General features: G+C 29.2%; 1 protein-coding gene across 39 annotated transcripts in view; it reads left to right on the top strand.

The window, feature by feature from the left end:
• Nucleotides 1-12,726, top strand: part of LOC145284419 (TBC1 domain family member 5-like) — a 331,181-nt gene that overhangs the window by 230,153 nt on the left and 88,302 nt on the right. The gene's annotated exons all lie outside the window — the stretch shown is intronic.

The raw sequence follows: 12,726 nt of genomic DNA, 5'->3' as shown, positions 1-12,726 counted from the left end.
TAGATGTTAAAGTTTATTTTGATTATAAAGGTTATTTAAATAATCAAGTTTATTTAGATTTTTAAGATAATTTTTCTTTTAAAGTTTATTTAAAAACTGAAAAATTTATTCAAATTTTTAACTTTTTCCTTTAAAAATAAAATCTTGTTTTTGTTTTAAATATGAATTTACTGAAACCTTAGATTTAATCCATAAAATTTAAAATAAAATCATCCAGCAAAATTAGATCACCTATAGAACTATATGCTAAGTCAGTTTCATGCGTTATCACCCTGCATTTTTTTTTAAAGATGGTGTATTTTGCTCACTAAAGATGCAATGTGAAAAAAAAGATTGTTTTGTTTGTTTGTTTGTTTGTTTTTTAATTTAATCTGATGTTGTTTTGTTAAATGTGAAACTTTTTTAGCCTACAGACTTTTGTCAAAGTGTATCTTTTATCCAGAGATCGTACACTAATGCTATGGCGTCTGCATTTGTGCTGGATATCCATAGAATAGAAATATTTTTTAAGCATGCTAACAATATAAAACATAAAAAAATTTCCAACAGGTTCTGCTAATTTATGATTAAAATGAATATGAATTAACTGAGTCACTTATACTTGAGGCACCCCAGTTCCAGAAATGACTAATAGAACTTATATCAGGTTGACAAGGAAGTTCTTGCGGTTTTTAACTTTCCAATTCAGAAAAACATATCTCGGCTCAAACAAAAATTTATTGATTGAAATAAGCACCATCAGAATCAACATACTTTTGTCAATGTAAAACAAGTGTATTTATGCAAGTAACGTAAACATTTTGTGGTCTGGTAGTGATAAAGTCACTGAAGGCATTTTTGATATCGCTTAGGTTTTTGAAGCATTTCTCATGCAAAAAGTAGTCGAGATGCTTGAAAAAGTGGTAGTCGGTAGGTGAGAGGTCCGGAGAGTATGGCAGTTGAGACAGTTTCGTAGACCAATTTGTTCAACTTCTGCAGAGTTTGTTTAGCAATGTGTGGTCAGCATTGTCATGAAGGAGAATTGGGTCCTTTTCTAATGATTAATACTGGGTGTTGTTGTCGAAGTTTCTGATGCATTTCATAAATTTGTTGATGGTACATCTCTGCCGTAATGGTTTCGCCTGCATTCAAAAAATTGTATTCGATTAGACTGATCGCAGACCACCAAACAGTCAGCATGACCTTTGGTGCAACTCTAGCTTCGGGAAGTGTTGTAGAATTTGTCCGCATCTAAACAAAACAAATATAAAAGAAAACACATTGCATAGATGGTATCTCTATTTACTTGCCTCCTCACGAGGACAGTAAAACACAAGGTCGATTTTTAATATTGGAGAAATCCAGTTCCCCAAAATGGTCACTGGATTGAAGAAAAAAATTCACACATTTTAATTTAAAGAATAAAAAATAAAATAAAAAATTTAATATTTTAAAAAAAATTATTAAAAATATTAATTGCTAAATTTAATGTTTTACAAAAATATTAAAATAAATATTGGATTATATTAAAGTAGCACATAGGAAATACCTTGATCTTTTATCTAGGAACACAGTGTAGTACCTGTTCTGATATTAAACTGCATCTTCCCTGTCCTCAGTCAGTGAAAATGAAATCCTTTTAGAGTGAGAAAATTTCTGTTTTTGTTCTATTCTAGAGTGTCTCTTTTTGGGGAGCTAAATTTTATATTAAAAACCGACCATGTACCTAACTCTCTCCTCATGGAGCCTAAGTAAATAGGATACACATTCTTTAAAGTTTACAAATCCAGTTTTATAAGCATCTGTGCACAGCATCCACTCATGTCTTAATTTATTTAATTTGTATATACGCTTTATTTTTTAAAAAAAGTTTGTACTTTTTTTTTTTTTTTGATTACATTAATTTTTTTATAAATCTCTAAGGTTTACAAAAGAAAATGTTTTATAAAAATACATTGTGAAGGCAAGCATGCATGTGTACAAATTATTAATTCAACAAGAAGTAAAATAAATGTTGAACCAAAATGTGTTTTTATTTTTTCTGATTCTGAGGTGTCTCAAGTATAATTGATCCAATTAACTGAATAGTAGATTAAAGATTTTTGTTTTTAAATGCCCATGTTCTGTGCTTCGACAAATTCTATATGATTAAAATGGACAATATATATCTACAGGACTAGAATATAAATAAACTTTCACAAGAAAAGGATGTTCAGTAAAGATTTGAATCAGTGTCTGAGATTCAAATACTTCTCATTAGTTTTACATATAATTATTATGCATTTATATAAGACGTATAATGATTGGTGTTATTTTGATCACTATAATGATTGGATTCTTAAAAACCAAATTTTAAACTACTCATAGATCAAATAGTAGATAGACTAGACTCTCAAGCCTTAGTTGAGCAACTAAGCTAGGAGAAAGAAAACTCCTGAGTTAACACCATGGTGAATAAAGGTGTACTTTTACAACTTTCAACGATGTTCCCAAATTGTGTATGGAAATATACATCTCTTTCAAATAATATATATATATATATATATGAACAGAATATTGAACTACTTATTCTCCCGACATTGAATCCTTCTTGTTTGACCAATGTTATTTTCTTTTACCAACAGACTAATATACAGTGGCCTCTCTACATATGAGTTACTCTATTAACAAGAAATTTGAGACACAAGATGTTTTCCAAGAGAAAATCGAAATTATGAGATTTTCTAAATGCTGCCGCTAGGTGGCCGAGCGTTCGAGACTGCCCAGCATTTTATTTCTCGCATTTTATTTCCTTAATGTAATCTTATTTATCTTATTACTGTATTTTTATGTTTGATTACTATTTGGATATGTTTTTAGTAATCAGAAAGATGTGTTTTATAGTTAGGGTTAATTTGGATGATTTTGGGAGCCATGAACGGATTAGTTGGTTTTCCGTTATTTCTTATGAGAAAATTTGACCGAGATATGAGAAATTCTGGATATGTGCTCCATCCAGGAACGAATTAATCTTATATGTAGAGAGGCCACTGTACTTTGTTGTATAATCATTACATTTGCATGCTTTTCATGAAGACTTAACATTAGTAGTTCCTTGTTTAACACAGTTTCGCCTTTGTTGCAATGATTACAAAAGTGTTTATGTATTTTTATCCAGTCGAGAAATCTTTACTTATTACTAAAGTTTGTGAAGATTAAATACTGAAGTCAACTTTCTTACAAGTTCTTTCTTTCTTATATAATCCTTATTAAGAAGGTGAGATCGGTTCATATGCAAATAATGATTTCACATAATTCATATTTAATTATTATAAAGTAACTTCGGACGACTGATTTCTGAGATCAGGTAAGTCAGTGAGACAATTTCCTTTGACTATTCTTTTCTAACATGATATTTTGGAATGCGCTTTTCAAAAAAAGCATAAAAAGAAAAAGGCTTAAATTGCTCAGATGAAATAATCAGAAGATGGCCAATAAGATGCTTTCTAGATTTGTTTGACTTTCATTAAAGAAAGATTTTTAGACATTCATTTGAATTGCTGATTATTAATGAAAACGTATATAATATTCAGTGTTGAAAGTGTCCTGGTTTTCTTGGAATTTCATGATTTCAGATTTTAGCATGTGGGAGATATAATCGAAGACTTTATATTGAAAATGTACAAAAACTGAAGAAAGCAGATTTGAAGATCAAAAAATCTCCAAAGTCAACAAAAATAACAATTCACAAACTAGCACAAAATATGAGAAAGAAAATGAAGAAGCAAAAATGAAAACTATCAGAAGTATACGAACTGAAGAAGATTTTTCAAATGTCAAATTTGTAGTCTGAACTAAATTTATATTTTTGTTCCTCACCACCCTACACTTTTTTCTCAACTGAAAGTTATGTAAAATTTGAAACCTACCAAAGGCTTCTGTTTTATGTCGGCTTTTTTTTTTTTTGGACTCCCTAGTAAAATTTTACATAATCACCATTTTAATATCAATAGAAAATATTTTCAAGATTTTTTAATCTATCTGTGATTTCCATTATTATATTTTTGGCAAAAGCAAAATGAATTTGGAAAAATCCTGGGTGTATGATGTTATTTCTGGAATATGCACTTAAAGTTGCTTCAATGAGGCGCCTATGCACAAGGTTGATTTTTGTGACCTTAGAAAATCAATCATCTACAAAACAAATATCCTAAGTATCACTAAGTTTAATGGTTCTGTTATATTCATCGATTCTTTTCGTAAAAGGTGTTGAGTTTTGCTGATGTAAAAATTTTTGCAATCGCTGCATGGTATGCTGCAAATATTCACTTGTATTGCAGACTTGGTGTAGATGTTTTATGTTTGTTGAAAAGATTCTTAATCATGAGAGATGTGGAATGTACTGTCCTAAAGCCACAGTTAAGGCAGTGTAGATATTAAGGCAGTGTAGATATGTGCTTGTTGTGCTTAGGATGATATATCAGGTTGAGGCGGTGGGTTTAAGAATATAGGGTTTTAGGTTTTCATGTGGCAAGTGCAGGATGTAGTGTTCAGGGTTTTCTGGATTTTTAGAGAAGTTTCTGTTATGTTTAATTCATCAAATATTAAAGGCTACATAATCTTAGAGCCCAACTGAATATAAAATCTTATTATAAGGTTTGTTTGTATTTTGTGGTGGTGGTAGGAGTAAAATTGTCTGTAATCGTGTTTGTTTGCAGTAGACTTTGATTGTGTGATGTTGCCTGAGAAGGATATCTAAAAAAGGCATAAGATTATTCTGTTGCCTTTCGTAAGTGAATGTTATGGTAGGATTTTTACATTTTCACCCCAAACAAGGCACAGTGCCACTTTGATGTAGGGGGCTACTATCAGCGGCATAAGTTGCCGTTATATTATGTAGGGAGTTGGGCAGCAAGATGTCTATTCACATTACACTTGAAGTAGCAACTGTAAGTTGATGGACTAGAGCTTGAAATATTCTGGCGAAAAGAGGGAGGGGGCTAATGGGACGATAATTTAATGGGCCCGTTCTTTTGCCAGAGTTCTTGTAAACTGCTACCACAGAAGCATTTTTCCAACAGTCAAGGAAGCAAGATTTGTTTAGGCATTTGTTGAAAAGTTTGGAGAGAACTGGAGCAACCTTAGTATTAAGTTTGTTAGTGATATTTTCTATATTACCGTTTTGGGAGGAAAAAAATTAGTATATTGTTGATTTATCTAAAGTATGCAATGTTTGAAAAGACTCTAATAAATGTGATCTTTCTTATGACAGTCAGATGAACACAATATCAGACAATTTTGTCATATAATTTTCAATAATTATTTTTCTTCTCTGCAATTCCAGTTTTTGCTTAATTTAATGATTTTTTTTTTAAACTTTGAAGAATAAAATATGACTTTTATTAAAGTAATTTATTGTAATTCATTTTTTCATTATTTCAGGATTTTTATTTATATATTTACAAAATATTTGACTACTTTATGAAAATTTAATTAAGTTTGATTATATTGTTAAAATCTAATTTAAAACATGAAGAAATATCTTTGTGGGAAAGTTGTTTGTTCCTGGTAAAGTTTGTAATGCGTGATGATCAATGCCAACTAATTTACAGGAAGTTTAGTTTAAATATAAAGTTCTTTTAAAATTTGCTCTCAACTTTTAAATGTAATAAATGAATTTTTTTATGTGCTGTTTGGATTTCAACCAAACTTTGCATAAGTTATATAAAATTGGCCTAAATCAAAGAAGAGGAAATAATCTTAAAGAAAACGATCCTCATGGTAATGTCTTTATGTTGAGTACTATAACTTGATTAAAATGTGTGTAGATGTATTATATACACGGTATCCATAAAGTCCGTGTACATTAAAAAAAATTTATAACTTTAGTTGCAATTTTTTACAATATATATTGTTATATTATAATATTATAATTATATATATTATATATTATTACAATATATATTGTTATATTATAATTATATATATTATATATTATTACAATATATATTGTTATATTATAATTATATATATTATATATTATTACAATATATATTGTTATATTATAATTATATATATTACTAACGGGGTGGAGGCACTCAACTTTGTCTGGGCGTAAAATACGCTTAAATATAATGTTTTAATTTGTCCAGATTTCGTAAATATTATTATAGAGTTGTGATTCCAAAAGTATAAAAAAAAAAGTATTTGGGGTAGCGTCAATCAAATAGAATCGAAACCGAAACTGTAGCATTCAAATCTGCTGACATTTCCACTGTACCAACGTGACACGCATATGAACTGATTAAAACTGAAAACTAAAATGAATGTACAAAATTTATAAGGATTTTTTCAATTTTGACCAATTTTTAACCGCCTTAAAAACTATTTTAATCAACTAAGGGCCCATAAAAGAATGGTCTGTAAAAAATCCAATCATCTCTCCTAGCACCACTCAGCAACTTTTAGTTTCAGAGGAGATAGTTTGAAAATATGGAAACAGACAGTCACACATATAGCTTTTTATATATTAGATTACAGTATATATTGTTATATTATGATATATATATATATATATATATATATATATATATATATCAGATATTATTACAATAAATATTGCTATATTATAATTATATATATTATATTTTATTATAATATATATTGTAATATTATAATATTATATAATATTTATTTGTATTTTTACATTTTTTTTTATTGCACATGCAAATAAAGTAATAAATTTTCTTTTAATGCACATGTTCTTTATGGACACGTTGTGCGTGTGTGTGTGTATATGTATATATATATATATATATATATATATATATATATATATATATATAATATAATGAAAATGTATAAAAAAGAATACGAAAAGTATAAAAGCTTATAACTTAAGTGATGAGCATACACGGGGGGGGGGAAGAGGAAAGGCGGAGGAGGAGATATAGCCAATGAGAAGATGCCAAGTCAGTCTTAAATGCATATACATATAAGTACGCACATACGCACATGCACACAATACATATACACATATAAAAGAAAAAAAATTGAACAGTAAATAAACATGAAGAAACGCGCCTTTAACTGTCCAATATTTTGAATTCCAATGATATTATTTATTTCAAAAGAAAACAAGAATTCAAAGGATATATCCTTATAAGATCTTATGAGGAGATGCTGTGAATTCATTTGTAAATCAATGGCTATTTTTTTGTTCGAATATATATATATATATATATATATATGAAAATGCATAAAAAATTTTTGTTTTCATTTATAATTTCATTGGGGTGCAAACGAGGAGGAGTAGTGGCGGCCACCATAACTAAAAATGATCCCCCCCCCACCGGCCCCTTCCAAAAAAAATACAAACTTACCTTGTGTGGACTGGACTCTTCAATGGCACCCCCCCCCCCAAAAAAAAAAATAAATTGTGATAACTGAAAACAATCTTAGTTGGAAATTTAAAAGTTGTAAATAAAGTTAATATTTGAAATGAAATCAAAAACTACTTAAAAACATCAAAAAAATGATGCAGGTAGACTGCAAAAGAATTTTTATTGGCTACGTGAACATTTATTCGTTGTATATTTGATTTCTTTTTTATCACTTTTTCGAATCACTGTGGATTGTAAAATAAACCCCAAATTTTTTTGGAAAATTTGAATTTTGATTGGTGAAGACCTTGAAAAACTTTGAAAAGTCTTAGAAAATGGACATTAAAAATCTATACTAACCTTGTTTAAGTGTTACTAAATAAACTTTTGGGTCTCTGCATATTCGACTTTTGTTTTTAGTGACTATTTCATTTTCTTTTTGTCAAATGTCGGATTTTGATGCAACACGTGTCTGTTTGTATGTATGTGTGTGTGTGTACATACATACATATATATGTTTAAAGAAAAAATAGAAAAAAACCGAATGAAATTATTAAAAAAATCAACGTTTCGTCCCTGTTTCAGAGGACATCTTCAGGATAATTGAAATAAAAATGTGATAAAAGAAAAAGTCATAGATCGTGCGAAAAAAGACAGTTTTTTTAAAATCCAACCCATGTCGGGAAAGGACGAATATGTGTGCACACATATCCAGTTCTTGGCCTTCGGGACAAGATCAAAGTGTAGTATCTGTTCTTCAGATGCTGCACTTCTATTTCTTGTTCTCTTTCGGTGGAGGAGAAATCCTTCACGACTGAGACAATTTTTATTTTTGTACCTTTTCTCCACGTTAAAAAACGACCCTGGTGTCTAACTCTGTCCCGTGGGGAGGCATAGTAAATAGGTACTCTTAGCCATGTAAACTACATTGTTTTTTTAATGGTACTTCTCATACAAACACGAGTATCAACAAAAAATCCATATAATACATGATATAATATTGCAAATAAATTCCAATGTTTATATATAAGTTATATATTGGTTTTACCTATGAATGTTTTAATATGGGGAACTATTGGATATATATAAAAATTATTGCCTAGGAATAACTCTAAATTTATCATGAACACACACACACACAGGAATATATTTAAACTCATGAAAAACAGGTAAAAATTGTCTTTTTTAGTACAAATGAGATAGTTTTTTTTTGTTTTTTTTAATTTAATTTCCTTTTAGAAATTTAAAGTATTAGCCAACGCAAACTGATTTGGTGATAATAATAACACCAATAATTATAGTAATAATGTTCATAATAGTAATAATAATTATAGTAATAGTAGTAATAATAGTAATAATTATAGTAATAATAATAAAAGTTGTAATAATAATAGAATTTATAATAGTAATAATAACAGTAGTAATTATTATAATATTAGTAATAAAAATAAATAATAAAGTAACAATAATAATAAAAGTAAAAATAATAATAAAAGTAATTTGTAGTAATTATAATAATAGTATAATATTAGTAGAAATGATAATAGTAACAGTAGTGGTATTAATAATAGTAGTAATAAATAATAATAATAATAATAATAATACAGAAGTAATAATAATAAAAGAAGTAGTAAAAATAATAGAAATAATAATACTGGTAATAATAGTTTTAATAATAGGAATAATGGTAATAGTAGTAATAATACTACTAATAATTATAATAGTGATAATAGTATTTATAATAATAAAGTAATAGTAATAATAATGATAGAAATAATACTTATTGTAGTTATAAAATATAATAGAAGTAATAATAATAGCGATTATAATATTAGTAATAATAATAATTATAATAAAATAATTATAGTAATAAAAGTAATAATAATTGTAGTAGTAACATTACTAGTGATAGTAATTTCTTTTTTACTTACCTTCACATCAAGCAAGTCATATCACCACTTGGTCGTAAGGGGCTACTAATTGGGACCATGCCTAGGAAAGATTAAGAAGATGTTAGTTTACATTACATTTAAAGTTCTGCATAGCTGAAAGGAAATTCCAAAGTCTAAATGTTCTAGGGAAGAAGCTATTAGAGAAGAAAGTTTTCTGGCATTTAGGGACCTCAGCAGTGAAGGGATGTGATTTTGTTGCTAATTGGGTTTGTTGGGGAATGTGTATGTTGTGAGGGCACAAGAGCAATGTGTTTGTCAGAGCACATTTCATTAGAATACTTGTAAAGCAGATATAGAGATGCAAGATTGCGGTGATGGGACAGGGGTTGGAGCCTAGTTGACAAAATAATAATAGTAATAATAACCAATGCAAAATAAAAGATTATCAGTTATGTTGATTAACACTTTATTCAGTTTTAGTAATTTTATATTTATTTTTATTTTTTTTTACCTTTTTGTTTTGAATTATTGTTCTCTAATCCTTCCCAAGAGCATTTCTACATGTACATTGTTTTATTTAAACAGAGAAAACCCTAATTACCTATAATTTATAGATTAGTTAATCACTCCTGAAGACTAGCCCAGTCTCATAATATGTAAGCAGTTGCAATCGTATTTGCATCCACTCTCACATTTTTTAGCACTGTTTTTCTTTTGCTGCTGCTATTACTGCTGCTGCTGGCTTCTTCTAGACACTCATTGTTTTTCTTTTTTCTCTTTAACGCATTTACTGCGCCTGTCTTCTGCATCACTTATTTCAACCTATCTCTTATATTCTACACATCTGTTCCCATTATCACTGTTTGATTGATATTATTAGGTGGGGCATGTTTTCAGGAGTGATAGAGACAATTATAAGGTTGTAGGGTCATCCATAAGTAAAACAAATTTTACTTTTCATAAATAAATACTCAGTGGGCTGTTTCTTCAAACACAATATTAAAACTCTTGAATCAATCAAATTGGTATTTTTCTTATAAATTAACAGCTGTTTCATCATCATCAATATACAATCAGAACAATTTTTAATGCAAAAAAAATAATAAAAACGACTTATATTTACAAATTATACCAAAACATTTTTTTTTGAATTTCTGAAGACCTATGTCTATAACATTCAATGTTTGTAAAAATTCAACCTTTTGATTGCTGATGAAACGGCTGTTATTTTGCAATAAAAAATAATTGAGTGATCCAAGATTTTTGCTTTTGTCAGAAACCAGTTCAATTCATAATTACTCTCAAATTACAGATTAGAACATTTGGACCATCTAATATCCAATGAGCATAAAATACTTGAATTTAACTACACAACTAATATATATATATATATATATATATATATATATATATATATATATCCCTATTTGTTGTGTACTGTATTTCAAATTCTAAGTTTCTGTATCTGCCGATCTATTATGGTGACCCTTAACTCCATGATTATATTTTCTCAGATGTGGAATTATCATTATTTCCATGTCCGCATCAATATTGATATTTTTATTCAAGCTAAGTTTTAGCCAATAAACTCCGCCCCCCCCCCATTTCTTCATTTGACTCATTTATATACGTTGATGTTTACCGCATATTTAAATATGATTTACATTCATTATTTTTGGTCGTTGATGCTTAACATCAACAGAAATGAAAATGATTATGCATGAAAGCGTCATACACGTGAAGACAGTCAATGAGCACATCAACTGAAATGTCGATGTGGACAAAAATAAATAACTGTAAATCATTTTGTACTTCTCTAATTTTTCTAATTGTTCATATAATTAATGTTTAATTAATGAAAAATATATTATTATTGTTTACTTATTACTGTATGCATATTATCCATTATTTATAATTAATGGTTCCCATATCGTGTTAAATTCTAAGTTTACTTAGAAATTGGTTATCTCCCAGCATACGTGCTGCTTCTTTGAGTCGTCCTACTCTCCACCATTCTTCTATGTCTATAATTTTTACTTCATTCCATAATGGTAAATAGTTTCCCTTTTTCGTCCAGATATTCTCAGCTATACAAGATTTTTCAATTTCCTAACATGTTACAGCTTTTCGATGTTCTTATAAGCATACTTTTAGTGGCTGACATGTCTCAATATTGTATAACTGTCCGCATTTACATGAGGTCTCAGATACACAGTCATGATTTTTTTTCTGTAGGGTGCTTGAGTCATTTGGAGGATTCGGACTACTTTTCTCATCCTGAGTGTCATTTTCACAACGTTTTGGTCGATGTAACCTCCGACCTTCTTCAGGTGCATCTTGTCAAAATCTGAAATTTTTATGTTGAACTCAAGATTATGCACGAAATACAATTGCATATTACTTAGGATTGCTATTCAGTCATGGCTGACAGAACAAGCGCATGCTACCCCTGTGAAGAAAATAAAGGGTTCTGTTTAAAATTCTGTGCAGATTCCTGATTTTGATAAAGATTCACAAGTTCGACAAGATACACCTGAAGAAGGTCTGAGGTTATATTAGCCGAAACATTGTGAAAATGACACTCAAGATGAGAATCGTAGTCTGAAAAATCTAAATAATACAAATTGAAAGAGGTTTCATCGATTGCTTTTCAAGCTGACCCTCTCCTCATACACACCTATAAATGTTGATCTTCAAATACAAACCTTCCCTACAAACACACTTAATCAGAAATTTCCTTTCCTACAATTTAACTCTATCTGACCAGAAAACACATAGCTTAACACTTTTGTCATGGATCTGAATGCGATCTCCTAGCCAGAACTTTAACGGGCTGACTCCATTGTCCATCTATCACATTGTCAATCTTTGCAACATTTTGAAAATATACACATGCACTTATCACAAAAATCAAGTGAATTCTATTTATTTATAAAAAAGATTTTTTTTGCAATTACAACTACCACTGTCCTGGTAAGAAACAACACCTGTTAATTAAAAAATAAAATAAAATTCTGTTTTCAAACAAAACAAGATGTTCCTTTTTATGTTCATTCATTTGTTGAGATCATCAAGAGCCAACTGCCGGTAAAAGCATAAATTCGACATCGTCTTCTGGCTCAGTTACACTGCCCATCAAGATCAAAGTATAGTATCTGTTCTTGCTTTCAGAGTGTGTCGATTGTTATGTACATATCAGCTGGTTTGTATTATTTAGATTCTTTGGACCACAGTTCTCATCTTGAATTTTATTTTCACGACGTTTCGGTTGACGTAACCTCTGACCTTCTTCAGGTATACCTTGTTAAACTCTGGAATCTGCATGGAATTTTCAACAGAACCCTTTTATTGGCCTGGTTTATTTTATTGGACACTTTTAGGAACTTTCATTTTTATTGACAACTTACAGCAACTTGTTTTGTCGATTAACTATCCTAGCAATTTGTTTGGCTGTTAAATAACTCCACTAGTTACTCTACATCAGTTGTCATCGA

Source organism: Euprymna scolopes, chromosome 9 (genome assembly GCF_053919585.1).
Source record: "Euprymna scolopes isolate OS-2025 chromosome 9, ASM5391958v1, whole genome shotgun sequence".
NCBI lineage: Eukaryota > Metazoa > Mollusca > Cephalopoda > Sepiida > Sepiolidae > Euprymna > Euprymna scolopes.
This window is presented reverse-complemented; position numbering and strand designations above follow the sequence as displayed.